The 15,348-nt window shown below is 45.7% G+C and overlaps 1 non-coding gene across 1 annotated transcript; it reads right to left on the reverse strand.

The window, feature by feature from the left end:
• Nucleotides 1–56: 56 nt before the first annotated feature.
• Nucleotides 57–252, reverse strand: LOC123171619 (U2 spliceosomal RNA). The gene has a single exon (XR_006485322.1). It is a non-coding gene; the product is annotated as a U2 spliceosomal RNA (small nuclear RNA).
• Between the last annotated feature and the right edge of the window lie 15,096 nt (nucleotides 253–15,348).

A 15,348-nucleotide genomic window follows, 5' to 3' on the forward strand; every position in this document is an offset into this window, starting at 1 on the left:
ATTAGCTACAACAGATGAATTTTGAGGTGAAATTTAAACTTTCAAATTAGTTTTGGTTGGGGTGCGCCTGCCTGGGCTGTAGTGCAACGCCCAGGCGACACCCAAGGGCCCCAATGGCAAGCCACTGTGATGGACCCTCCCCTATAAAAAATAAATTTAATATCGTTGTGGGCACATGGTCCACATATCAGATATTAAACTGATAAGAACAGATACTACACTTGATCTTAGCCAAAAGGCCGAGAAAGGTATGATTTATAGCGTTCCCCTCCCCCTCTTCTTATAGCTCCCTCTGCCTCTTCTCCGCTCTGGGCCAGCGAGGTGGTACTAAACAAACGAAAGAACGGAGAGAGTCCCTGCTGCGCTCGGGCGACCAGCGAAGCCAGCGTGTGTTGCGTCTCTCGTTCGATTTTGGGCTTGAAAAGAGGCCCGGTAAGAATACCACGGCAGCATATGCTTCCACGGCCCACTATTACGGGTACGTTTTTTTTCCCCTACTGTTCGTTAACTCACTGCGTGTGACGACACGTTGGGATGGGCGATCTCAAAAGGAAACGGTCCGAGCCGACGCCTGACACCACACGAGTCCGTCGCGTTCTCGTTCCTCCTCCAGCTGCTTTCTCTTCTCCGAGTTGCAACTCGTAGTGAACGGTCGAGGTTGACGACAATGTGCGGCGGCATGAAGGATCATGCGGTCGCGCTGGTGCATGGTGCAGGAAGACGACGCCGGCGACTACGCGGCCAAGCTCCAGCACTACGTGCACGTGCTCGAGTGCTTTGCATTTTGCAAGCGCACCTCATCTTTTTCTTCTTTTTTCTGAAGTTCAACCGCACCTCATCTGGTACGTGACCTTCTAGACTAGTACATTTTATCCGAGTTGAAACATGGACTCAAACCAGACCAAGAACTATCCAACCCACCCGCAAAAAAAGAAGGAACTCTCCAACTAAACATTTACTCGAGTTTGGAAAACATAAGATGATAGATTGAGAAGTTTTCTTAAGAAAATGGTTAATTATAATTCTGAGTATATGGATATCTTTTTGTCGACAATAGGTGAAATCACCACAACCCAGTGATGTAAATGCACTGCCAAACCCAGTCACACGTAGAGCCACCAACGGCGGCAAAAATCAACGCCTATGCCTTGAGCGCCCCTCCTCCCCAAGCTCGATACCCCACCACCCCCTCCCAGCAAGGGCCTGTAGAAGTGCATGCTCTAGCCAATGCAACCAAAAGACCGATCTGATGAAAGAGACTAAGCAGCACATTATACGTCAACACTCTCCCTCACGTGTGGCTCCCTCAGGCCTGAGCGTCGACCAGGCAGGCAAGCACCACTAAACTAAATCACATCCAACACCAAACTCGAGCACCTTCAAAAACACCAAACTCCAGCATGTCGGCGGCTCATGCATCTAATCTATGGATTTTCTACAAAGAGTAAAATGCACTGGTGGTCATTGAACTTGTCGCGTACGCTCATTTTGGTCACTGTACTTAAGAATACGGTCAATACGGTCATTATATACATGTTGAGGTGATTATACGGTCACTGCCAGATCGTATAGCCCCGTATTTCATCTATTTGACCGGTCAAACAATCCAACATGACATCTTGTGAGCTTGTTTTCTCTCTATGTCTATGAGGGTCCCACTTGTTAGTGGGTGATGGACGAAAATGGAGGGCAAAATAAAAAATATTGTACCAATTCCAGATATGAACCCTAAACCTCGCACTTATGCAGCACAGCAGCAGTAGGCAGACCAGCTGCACCTATCTCGGCTAGTCTCTGTTGGAGGAAGTAATCCTTTTATATCGTCCAAGCATTCACGTGACAGCCATTAGGATTTTCCCTTTTGCGTGGGAACCATTAGACTCTACGGCCGGCCAAGGTGGCCGCTGACACCGTTCCGCACACAGCCGACTGATCCTCGCCGGGCGCAAGGTGATGATGCGTGTGGGCGGCGCCAGTGGTGTCGTCGGGCAAGGTGCCGGCTGTCTTGGAGGTCAATTTTCCTCTGACCATCAAATTAAATGTGAATAACCCGTCCTCCTCTCTTTGAAACAAGGGGCGCTTCCGGTTCTGTGCGTGCTTCAAACAATTTTGTCTTCTCCAGATTTGAACTGGTCACACGAGGAAACAGAAACCGAGGAAGAGGAAACCACAAGAGTGAAGACTAGTAGAGTCTCGTCTTTTGTCATTCTTTGCTCCTTTTTCACTCAAGAAATTTATTTACATGTTCAATTTCTAACGAATCAAGATATCCTCTTGTTTATTGGATACCTACCTTACCTAATGTTTATTTTTGACCTAAACCCTGCAGCCTTGCTTTGTATCATTCTATGAAAGAATGAAGAGGAAGAGATTTTATCCATAACACAACTCCTAAATTGATTTTTGGAATCCGGAGTAATTAATGAAAAAAATATTGAGGAATCAAAGGTAATGGCTTTATACGAATTAGCAGTTTTTGATCCCTCTGATCCTGTTCTGGATCCAATGTGGAGACAAGGTATGTTCGTAATTCCCTTCATGACTCGTTTAGGAATAACGGATTCGTGGGGCATTCGGGAAAGACAAGAAAATTTCAGGGTAGGAAACATTATCTAGAATTTCTCTTAGATTCGAACCCATAGCTGATGATAGAACTAGAACGAAAATGTGCAAGAGCTCTATTTGCCTCTGCCATTCTATGAGTCGCTTCCTTTTTGCGTATGGCGTAAATGAAACTTTAGAAAAAATCTCGTAAAACAAAAAAAAGGGGACAAGGACGCCATGCACGGGGACACAGGCATGCATGCAGCAGCCGGCCAAGTCGGCCAGGGCTACGGCGAACGATGACGCGCAGGTAAACGCAACAGCCGGCCAAGCTGCGACTGACGATGTCATGGATGTGCACACAGACGCGGAGGTGGATGCGCACGCACATGTCGTGGACGCGGAACTAAATGCAGCAGCCGGCCATGATACGGTGAACAACGACATGGAGGTGCACGCAGAGGCACAGGTGGACGCGCATGCGGCGGACGAAGACATGGAGGTGCACGCAGACGACGACATGGAGATGCACGCACGTAAATGCACAAGCCGGCCATGCTACGGCAGACGACGACATGGACATCGACCCCCCATATTGAGGCCGACATAGACCTGAGTAAGTACTCTAGCAATTCATAACGCTAGAGTACACGAATTCTCGACGACATGGCAATAAGTAGTTAGTATCGGTTGGAGCCTTGGAGGTGACCGGCAATGGCAGCATGGACCTTCCTCCTCACGGCGACCTCTCTTGGGTGGGAGAACCTCCACCACGCCCTCTTCATCTTCGTTGTCAGGTGGGGTGGTGAACTCGACACGTTCTAAGAAACTGCAACACAAAGGATTGGACCACCAATCGTCGAGCAAGCTGAGCGGCGGCAGCAAGGTCTTGGTGCTCATGTCGAGGCGAATGAGGTGCACCTGCTCGGAGTCCCCCACATTGATGTTGAAGCACAAACACACCGCCACCGGAGTCCCCCACATCAATGGACATGCTCATGCCATGCATGCCGATCGAGAATTCGTGTACTCTAGCGTTATGAATTGCTAGCCTAACCTAGCTAGAAATGCTACCCACAAAAATTGATAAAATCCAGGGAAGCAATACAGCTAGCTGGGTTTCCCGGTCACATCCAGGGAGGGTACGTCCAACCCGGTAGTGCATGTGCATTGTTGGACCGGTCAAATAGATGAAATACAGAGCTATACGATCTGATAGTGACCGTATAATTACTTCAACACGTATATAATGACCGTATTGACCGTATTCTTAAGTACAGTGACCAAAGTGAGCGTACGCAACAAGTTCAATAACCACCGGTGCATTTTACTCTTCTACAAATGGGAAGCTGGCACGGTTCATGTACAAGTCATTCTCTGTGACTAGCTTATCTAAAGTGAGCAGGCGAGGTGGAGTATTTAAAAAAAAACTACCGCATTTCGTGGAACCGTTCCTACAAACTACCACTTTACAAATTTATGCCCAAAATTATCACTTTTTGACTAATCTTTGACCAAAAACTACCATGTCGGAAAAGTGTCCGATTCGTCTATTCTAAACGCCTTTCTGACAGGATGGGCCCACCTGTCAGCATCAATCTTCTTCCTCCTCCTCCTCCTCCTCGCTCTCTGGCATTTCCTCGAACACATAATGTGCACTCCGCGCTCTTCTTCATGGCGACGCCCCGGCGAAGCACCTCTTCGGCGGTGGTCGGGACTGGAGACGACGGCGCAACCATGCCGGTTGGAACCGCCTCGGCCGTGCTGGCGTGCCGCGGCCTTGTGTGCGTGCGCAGCAGCCGCCGTCGCCGCGAGCGTGCGTGCAGTCGCCGCCGCTTGCGTGCTGGCAGGCTGGCCGCCGCCGCCGCCTCCGCGTGCTGGCAGGCTGGCCGCATGGGAGTTGACTATTGCGCCATGTCAGCGCCTACGTGTGGGCCAACCCTGTCATAATCATGTTTAATTTCAGCCGAAGCAGCCACTAGTGTTTTTGGCAACAAAATAGTCAAAAGGTGATAGTTTTCGGCACAAATTTATAAAGTAGCAGTTTGTAGGCACGGTTCCATGAAATGTGGTAGTTCTTTGTTAAATACTCGCGAAGTGGCATTAAAAAGCAGCAGCAGCACAACGGCAGCATTGCGACAACAGCATCTAAAGTGAGCAGGCGAGCCCGAGCACCAAAAATCCCCGTCCGAATATTACCTCCCTTTATAAACGAATCATAATAACAATGTAAACCTAATATAACTAGTCTGAATATTAAGAAAACATTACTCATACTACTCTAGTTTCGTTCTAGAATGGAACGGGGCGGGGGGGGGGGGGGGGGGGGGGGCGCTTTAAAAAGATTACTCATATACTTCATTTGTGTTAAAATATACCCTTTCCATTCATGAATAAGTTCACATATAGAAATTTTAGGACTAATTATGGAGCGAAGTAAAAAATGCATTGAAAAGGTGCAAGTCACCATCTATCTCCTCTTTAATTACCACATCCCCATGAGCTAAGGCTGGTCGTAATAGGAGTATCACAAGTGATATCAAGCATGCCAACTAGACTTTTTAGATGATGTGACACACAATTAAATGAGAGAAGAGAGTATGTGGTATCTTATCATGATACTGTATCATATTAAATGTTGTACTATTTTGTGTCATGCATGACAATTAATAAGGCAACCTAAATAGTACTAACTTATAATACTATGCATTACAACGTAGTATCTTTTTTTTTGCGGGCTCAAAATTTATATTACTCAATCAAGGTCTCATTACAATCTTCAACAACTATCTCCAAAACTTTAGGAGGACCTGACCCTAACCAAGCCACCGTCCTATTATTAAGACGACCAAAAGCAGCTAATTTGTCACCCGCCTTATTTTGTGAACGATCGACATGAGTAATACAAGATTGATGTGAATTCAGTAACAATCTAATCTCATTAACTAGCGAAGAGTAAACCGATCGATCAGTACTACCACGTGTGATCATGTACACTACAACAGAAGAATCCAGCTCAACTTCTATTGGTAGTGAAGTTCGTTGAATCGAGGAAGACAAACCCTCCATGCAGGCACAAAGCTCCGCCTCCAGCGCATCCCTGCAAGAATATAGCGCCCTGCAAGCTGAGAAAATGATCTTCCCTGACTCATCTCGCAAAATCATGCCCGTGCCAGCATCATCGCAAGACACGAAAGCACCATCAGTGTTCAGTTTTGTCCACCCCTGATTTGGTTTTACCCAGCTAGGCGCCTTGAGCGTATGTATAACCGGCTGTACCCCGACATTCATGGTAACATACGCTTTACCTTTTCCTGGATCAGCCCCATTGTCATGTTTGATGGCCAGAAGTGAGTCCAGATAGCTCTGCAAGAACCTGACAGACACATCCATTGGCGGAGCCGGTTTGTGATGCACCACCTCGTTGTGTACATACCAACTTCTCCAGAATACCAGAAGTAACATACACCTCTCCAGCTCACTTCTTGGTACAAGTAACTGCAGTAGCCACTCCTTCCCACAGTTAGCTATTAGTTGTAGACGAGTGAGCCTCCAGATTTTTGCCATTTGCATATATAGATCCCTCCCGAATTGACATCTCAAAAACGGGTGGTAATTGTCCTCCGTATCCAGACCACAAACTGGGCAGATGCTAGTAGTTTCCAGGCCAATCTTCTATTTATTTTTTCACGTCGGCAACCCATCAGTCGCGACTCTCCATGCAAAGTTTGACATTGTTGGCGGAACTCCACAGTTCCAAATAAACTTCCAACAGCTCCTCGCTCCCGACGGCGACGAACTAGATGATTGTGCATTAGACGTATGTGCCTCGTCGAACACCAGATGACATGCACTCTTCACAGAGAAGACACCTAACTTGTTAGGCCCCAAGCAATGACATCTTCGCCTCGCCTCGGGCAGGCTCTGATCCTCAAGATCTCCACCACGTCCGCTTGTACGGAATATTGTTAAGAATTTGAGTCTTCCATGAACCATTATCATTCAGCAGATCGGAAACATATCGAATGCGACAGATGCCCTGCCTAGAGATCGGTTTATACGAGAAAGGGCGTGGGATCCAACTATCCCGCCACACCCGAATGCTTCTCCCATTGCCCACTCTCCAAACCAAGCCTTTCTTCAATAACTCCAAGCCATGACTAATAGCCTGCCATGAGAAAGAAGCATTTCCAGTGAACACCGTATCTTCAAGCTTGCCATCAGGGTAGTATTTGGATTTGAGCAAACGTGCGCACAAGCTATCCGGTCTTGTTAACAGTCTCCAAGACTGATGAGCTAGAAGAGCTTGGTTAAATAGACGAAAATCCCGGAAGCCGACTCCACCCCTTTCTTTTGGTTGCATAAGCTTATCCCATCCCTTCCAATGTACCTTCCTTTTACCCTTCTCCGACCCCCAATAAAAATTCCTCACCATTCGAGTGAGGTCGTCGCACGCCGAGAATGGTAGCTTGAAAACTCCCATTATGTATGTGGGCAATGCTTGTGCGACATACTTTATAAGCACCTCTCTTCCGGGTTGCGCTAGGTATCCATCTCCCCATTGAACAAGTCTTTTGGTGAGGCTCGTTTGAAGATTTTGAAACTTTCCTTTAGACATGCGTCCCTCGGGTGGAGGAAGACCCAAGTACTTCTCCTCAAAGACCAAACTTGTAACATCGAGAGCGTCCCTAACCTGCTCTTGAACCGAGGCCGGGCACGCTTCACCAAAAAACATCGAGCATTTGTCATAGTTTAAGCTCTGACCCGTTGCCGAACTATACAGGTCCAAAGAAGCTTTAACCTGATCCATTTGATCCCTCTAGGCCTTGAAAAACAGCAAAGTGTCATCTGCAAAAAGCAAATGGGAGATGCCCGGTGCTCTCCTACCAATTTTGACTGGTACAATATTGCCGGATTGCACCCTATTTTTCAAAATAGCTGAAAGTCCATCTGCCACAAATAAGAATAAGAATGGAGAGAGTGGGTCTCCTTGCCGCAGCCCACCCGACGGTGCAAATGAATCCAGGAGAGTTCCATTTAATTTTACTGAATATCTCACCGATGTCACACACGCCATTATCCAGTCAATCCATCGCTGAGAGAACCCTAACCTTTGCATCACCTGCCTCAAGAAAGCCCAATCAACCCAATCATAAGCTTTTGACAAATCTAGCTTATAGGCACAAAAGCTCCTTGTAGGATCTTTCTCTTGTTTAATATAGTGTAAACACTCGAAGGCAACCAAAGCGTTGTCCGTAATCATCCTACCTGGGATAAAAGCACTTTGCTCCACCGAGATTATATCATCCAATAAAGGGCGTAACCGGTTAACTAAGCACTTGGAAATTACCTTATATGTCACATTACAAAGACTTATGGGTCTGTAGTCGGACATTCTTAAGGGGTTGGAGATTTTTGGAATGAGCACAATCGATGTTGCATTAACTCCCTCTGGCATAATTCCAGTGTTGAAAAAATCCCTGACCGCTGCCAGCACACCCTCCTTCACCGTACTCCAGTTACGTTGAAAGAACTGAAGGAAATATGCCCTAGAGTCAATAATAAAGTTATTATTTATTTCCTTATATCATGATAAATGTTTATTATTCATTCTAGAATTGTATTAACCGAAAACTTGATACATGTGTGAATACATAGACAAAAAAGTGTCCCTAGTATGCCTCTACTAGACTAGCTCGTTAATCAAAGATGGTTAAGTTTCCTGAGCATAGACATGTGTTGTCATTTGATGAACGGGATCACATCATTAGGAGAATGATGTGATGGACAATACCCATCCGTTAGCTTAGCATAATGATCGTTAAGTTTTATTGCTATTGCTTTCTTCATGACTTATACATGTTACTCTGACCATGAGATTATGCAACTTCCGAATACCGGAGAAACACCTTGTGTGCTATCAAACGTCACAACGCAACTGGATGATTATAAAGATGCTCTACAGGTGTCTCTGAAGGTGTTTGTTGGGTTGGCATAGATCAAGATTAGGATTTGTCACTCCGTGTATCGGAGAGGTATCTCTGGGCCCTCTCGGTAATGCACATCACTATAAGCCTTGCAAGCAATGTGACTAATGAGTTAGTTACGGGATGATGCATTACAGAACGAATAAAGAGACTTGCCCATAACGAGATTGAACTAGGTATTGATATACCGACGATCGAATCTTGGGCAAGTAACATACCGATGGCAAAGGGAATAACGTATGTTGTTATGCGGTTTGACCGATAAAGATGTTCGTAGAATATGTAGGAACCAATATGAGCATCCAGGTTTCGCTATTGGTTATTGACCGGAGATGAGTCTCGGTCATGTCTACATAGTTCTCGAACCCGTAGGGTCTGCACGCTTAATGTTCGGTCATGATCGGTATTATGAGTTTATGTGTTTTGATGTACCGAAGGTAGTTCGGAGTCCCGGATGTGATCACGGACATGACGAGGAGTCTCGAAATGGTCGAAACATAAATATTGATATATTGGATGACTATATTTGGACACCGGATGAGTTCCGGGGGTCACCGGATAATTATCAAAGTGCCGGGGGGTTATCGGAACCCCCGGGGGAACTAATGGGCCAACATGGGCCTTGTGTGTGTGTGAGAGAGAGGAGGGGGCCTTAGGGCTGTCCGCCCCCCCTTGAGGAGTCCGAATTGGACAAGGAGGGGGGCGGCGCCCCCTCTTTCCCTTCCTCTCTCCCTCTCCTTCCTTCCCCCTCCTAGTAGGACTAGGAAAGGAGGAATCCTACTCCTACTAGGAGGAGGATTCCTCCCCTCCTTGGTGCGCCCATAGGGCCGGCCGACCTCCCCCTTGCTCCTTTATATACGGGGGCAGGGGGCACCCTAGAACACACAAGTTGACAGTTGTCTTAGTCGTGTGCGGTGCCCCCCTCCACAGATTTCCACCTCGGTCATATCATTGTAGTGCTTAGGCGAAGCCCTACGTCGGTAACTTCATCATCACCGTCATCACGCCGTCGTGCCGACGAAACTCTCCCTCGGCCTCAACTGGATCTAGAGTTCGTGGGACGTCACCGAGCTGAACGTGTGCAGATCGCGGAGGTGCCGTACTTTCGGTGCTAGGATCGGTCGGATCGTGAAGACGTACGACTACATCAACCACGTTGTCATAACGCTTCCGCTTATGGTCTACGAGGGTACGTGGACAACACTCTCCCCTCTCATTGCTATGCATCACCTAGATGGATCTTGCGTGTGCATAGGAATTTGTTTGAAATTACTGCGTTCCCCAACAGTGGCATCCGAGCCAAGTCTATGCGTAGATGTTTATGCACGAGTAGAACACAAAGAGTTGGGGGCGATAATAGTCATACTGCTTACTAGCATGTCATACTTTGATTCGGCGGTATTGTTGGATGAAGCGGCCCGGACCGACATTATGCGTACGCTTACACGAGACTGGTTCTACCGACATGCTTTGCACACAGGGTGGCTGGCGGGTGTTAGTTTCTCCAACTTTAGTTGAATCGAGTGTGACTACGTCTGGTCCTTGTTGAAGGTTAAAACAACACACTTGACAGAAAATCATTGTGGTTTTGATGCATAGGTAAGAACGGTTCTTGCTAGAAGCCCGTAGCAGCCACGTAAAACTTGCAACAACAAAGTAGTGGACGTCTAACTTGTATGATAAGTTCTACGTTCACATACAACGGGTGCAAGCCAGTTTTGCACACGCAAAATACTCGGGTTAAACTTGATGAGCCTAGCATATGCAGATATGGCCTCGGAACACTGAGACCGAAAGGTCGAGCGTGAATCATATAGTAGATATGAACAACATAGTGATGTTCACCATTGAAAACTACTCCATCTCACATGATGATCGGACATGGTTTAGTTGATATGGATCACGTGATCACTTAGATGATTAGAGGGATGTCTATCTAAGTGGGAGTTCTTAAGTAATATGATTAATTGAACTTTAATTTATCATGAACTTAGTCCTGGTAGTATTTGCATAACTATGTTGTAGATCAATAGCTTGCGATGTAGCTCCCCGTTTATTTTTGATGTGTTCCTAGAGAAAAATTATGTTGAAATATGATAGCAGCAATGATGCAGACTAGGTCCGTGATATGAGGATTATCCTCATTGCCGCACAGAAGAATTATGTCCTTGATGCATCGCTAGGTGACGGACCTACTACAGGAGTAGATGCAGACGTTATGAATGTTTGGCAAGCTCGGTATGATGACTATTTGATAGTTTAGTGCACCATGCTTTACGGCTTAAAACCGGGACTTCAAAAATGTTTTGAACACCACATAGCATATAAGATGTTCCAAGAGCTGAAATTGGTATTTCAGACTCATGCCCGAGTCGAGAGGTATGAGACTTCTGACAGTACTTTGCCTACAAGATGGAGGAGAATAGCTCAACCAGTGAGCTGAACGAAATATGCCCTAGAGGCAATAATAAAGTTGTTATTTATATTTCCTTACATCATGATAAATGTTTATTATTCATGCTAGAATTGTATTAACCGGAAACTTAGTACATGTGTGAATACATAGACAAAACAGAGTGTCACTAGTATGCCTCTACTTGACTAGCTCGTTGAATGAAAGATGGTTAAGTTTCCTAGCCATAGACATGAGTTGTCATTTGATTAACGGGATCACATCATTAGAGAATGATGTGATTGACTTGACCCATTCCGTTAGCTCAACACTTGATCGTTTAGTATGTTGCTATTGCTTTCTTCATGACTTATACATGTTCCTTTGACTATGAGATTATGCAACTCCCGAATACCGGAGGAACACTTTGTGTGCTACCAAACGTCACAACGGAACTGGGTGATTATAAAGGTGCTCTACAGGTGTCTCCGATGGTGTTTGTTGAGTTGGCATAGATCGAGATTAGGATTTGTCACTCCGATTGTCGGAGAGGTATCTCTGGGCCCTCTCGGTAATGCACATCACTATAAGCTTTGCAAGCAATGTAACTAATGAGTTAGTTGCGGGATGATGCATTACGGAACGAGTAAAGAGACTTGCTGGTAACAAGATTGAACTAGGTATTGAGATACCAACGATCGAATCTCGGGCAAGTAACATATCGATGACAAAGGGAACAACGTATGTTGTTATGCGGTTTGACCGATAAAGATCTTCGTAGAATATGTGGGAGCCAATATGAACATCCAGGTTCTGCTATTGGTTATTGACCGGAGACGTGTCTCGGTCATGTCTACATAGTTCTCGAACCCGCAGGGTCCGCACGCTTAACGTTTGGTGACGATCGGTATTATGAGTTTATGTGTTTTGATGTACCGAAGGTAGTTTGGAGTCCCGGATATGATCACGGAAATGACTAGGAGTCTCGAAATGGCCGAGACATAAAGATTTATATATTGGACGGCTATATTCGGACACCGGAGGTGTTTTGGGTAATTTCAGAGAAAACCGGACCCCCACGGGGGGAAAGATTGGGCCTACATGGGCCATAGGGAAGAGGGGAGGCAGCCCACAAGGGGCAGCCGTGCCCCCTCCCTATAGGGAGTCCGAATTGGACTAGGGAGGGGGGCGCGCCCCCCCTTTTTCCTTCTCCTCTTCCTCTCCTTCCCTCTTTCCCCTTCTCCTCCTAGTTGGAATAGGAAAGGAGGAATCCTACTCCTACTAGGAGGAGGATTCCTCCCCTCCTTGGCGTGCCCTAGGGCCGGCCGGCCTCCCCCTTGCTCCTTTATATACGGGGGCATGGGGCACCCTAGAACAACACAACAAACATTGTCTTAGCCGTGTGCGGTGCCCCCCTCCACCATAATCCACCTCGGTCATATCGTTGCAGTGCTTAGGCGAAGCCCTGCGCCGGTAACTTCATCATCGCCATCATCACGCTGTCGTGCTGACGAAGCTCTCCCTCGACACTCAGCTGGATCGAGAGTTCGTGGGACGTCACCGAGCTGAATGTGTGCAGATCGCGGAGGTGCCGTACTTTCGGTGCTAGGATCAGTCGGATCGTGAAGACGTACGACTACATCAACTGCGTTGTCATAACGCTTCCGCTTTCGGTCTATGAGGGTACGTAGACAACACTCTCCCCGCTCGTTGCTATGCATCACCTAGATGGATCTTGCATGTGCGTAGGATTTTTTTGAAATTACTGCGTTCCCCAACAGTGGCATCCGAGCCAGGTCTATGCATAGATGTTATATGCACGAGTAGAACACAAAGAGTTGTGGGCGATAATAGTCATACTGCTTACCAGCATGTCATACTTTGATTCGGCGGTATTGTTGGATGAAGCGGCCCAGACCGACATTACGTGTATGCTTACGCGAGACTGGTTCTACCAACGTGCTTTGCACACAGGTGGCTGGCGGGTGTCAGTTTCTCCAACTTTAGTTGAATCGAGTGTGACTACGCCCGGTCCTTGTTGAAGGTTAAAACAACACACTTGATGAAAAATCGTTGTGGTTTTGATGCGTAGGTAAGAACGGTTCTTGCTAAGCCCGTAGTAGCCACGTAAAACTTGCAACAACAAAGTAGAGGACGTCTAACTTGTTTGTGCATGGCATGTTGTGATGTGATATGGTCAAGACGAGATGGGATATAAATTGTTGTATGAGATGATCATGTTTTGTTGAAGTTATCGGCAACTGGCAATAGCCTTATGGTCGTCTCTTTATTGCATAAGACGCAAGCGCCATGTAATTGCTTGACTTTATCACTAAGCGGTAGCGATAGTCGTAGAAGCAATAGTTGTTGAGACGACAACGATGCTTCGATGGAGATCAAGGTGTCAAGACGGTGATGATGGTGATCATGACGGTGCTTTGGAGATGGAGATCAAAGGCACAAGATGATGATGGCCATATCATATCACTTATTTGATTGCATGTGATGTTTATCTTTTTATGCATCTTATTTTTCTTTGTACGGCGGTAGCATTATAAGTTGATCTCTCATTAAATTTCAAGGTACAAGTGTTCTCCCTGAGTATGCACCGTTGTGACAGTTCGTCGTGGCGAGACACCACGTGATGATCGGGTGTGATAAGCTCTACGTTCACATACAACGGGTGCAAGCCAGTTTTGCACACGCAGAATACTCGGGTTAAACTTGACGAGCCTAGCATATGCGTACATGGCCTCGGAACACTCAGACCGAAAGGTCGAGCGTGAATCATATAGTAGATATGATCAACATAGTGATGTTCACCACTGAAAACTACTCCATCTCACGTGATGACCAGACATGGTTTAGTTGATATGGATCACGTGATCACTTATATGATTAGTGGGATGTCTATCTAAGAGGGAGTTCTTTAGTAATATGGATTAATTGAACTGAATTTATCATGAATTAGTCCTGATAGTATTTGCATATCTATGTTGTAGATCAATAAGCTCGCGTATAGCTTCCCCGTTTATTTTTGATATGTTACTGGAGAAAAATAAGTTGAAAGATGATAGTAGCAATGATGCGGACTAGGCCCATGATCTGAGGATTATCCTCATTGCTGCACAGTAGAATTATGTCCTTGATGCACCGCTAGGTGACAGACCTGTTGCAGGAGCAGATGCACACGTTGTGAACGTTTGACAAAGCTCGGTATGATGACTACTTAATAGTTTAGTGCACCATTCTTTACGGCTTAGAACCGGGACTTCAAAACATTTTGAAAGCCACGAAGCATATAAGATGTTCTAAGAGTTGAAATTGGTATTTCATACTCATGCCCGTGTCGAGAGGTATGAGACCTCTGACAGTACTTTGCCTACAAGATGGAGGAGAATAGCTCAACCAGTGAGCATGTGCTCAGATTGTCTGGGTACTACAATTGCTTGAATCAAGTGGGAGTTAATCTTCCAGATAAGATAGTAATTCACAAAGTTCTCTAGTCACTATCACCAAGTTACTAGAACTTACTGATGAACTATAATATGCAAGGGATGACGAAAGTAATTCCCAAGCTCTTCGTGATGCTGAACTCGACGAAGGTAGAAATCAAGAAATAGCATCAAGTGTTGATGGTTAACAAGACCACTAGTTTCAAGAAAAGGGCAAAGGGAAAGAAAGAGGAACTTCAAAGAAGAATAGCAAGCAAGTTGCTGCTCCCGTGAAGAAGCCCAAAGCTAGACCCAAGCCTGGAACTGAGTGCTTCTACTGCAAAGGAAATGGTCACTGGAAGTGGAACTGCCCTAGATACTTGGCGGATAAGAAGGATGGCAAAGTGAAAAAAGTATATTTGATATACATGTTATTGATGTGTACTTTACTAGTGTTTATAGCAACCCCTCAGTATTTGATACTGGTTTAGTTGCTAAGAGTAGTAACTAAAAATAGGAGTTGCAGAATGAACACATACTAGTTATGGGCGAAGTGACGATGTGTGTTGGAAATGATTCCAAGGCTGATAAGATCACCATTGCACACTCCCTCTACCTTCGAGATTAGTGTTGGACCAAAATAAATGTTATTTGGTGTTTGCGTTGAGCATGAATATGATTGGATCATGTTTATTGCAATACGGTTATTCATTTAAGTCAAAGAATAATTGTTGTTCTGTTTACATGAATAAAACCTTCTATGGTCATACACTTAATGTAAATGGTTTATTGAATCTTGATTGTAATGATACACATATTCATAATATTGATGCCAAAAGATGCAAAGTTGATAATGATAGTGCAACATATTTGTGGCACTGTCGTTTAGGTCATATTGGTGTAAAGCGCATGAAGAAACTCCATGCTGATGCGCTTTTGGAATCACTTGATTATGAATCACTTGATGCTTGCGAACCATGCCTCATGGGCA

The sequence above is a fragment of the Triticum aestivum genome, chromosome 7D, assembly GCF_018294505.1.
Source record: "Triticum aestivum cultivar Chinese Spring chromosome 7D, IWGSC CS RefSeq v2.1, whole genome shotgun sequence".
Taxonomy (NCBI): Eukaryota; Viridiplantae; Streptophyta; class Magnoliopsida; order Poales; family Poaceae; genus Triticum; species Triticum aestivum.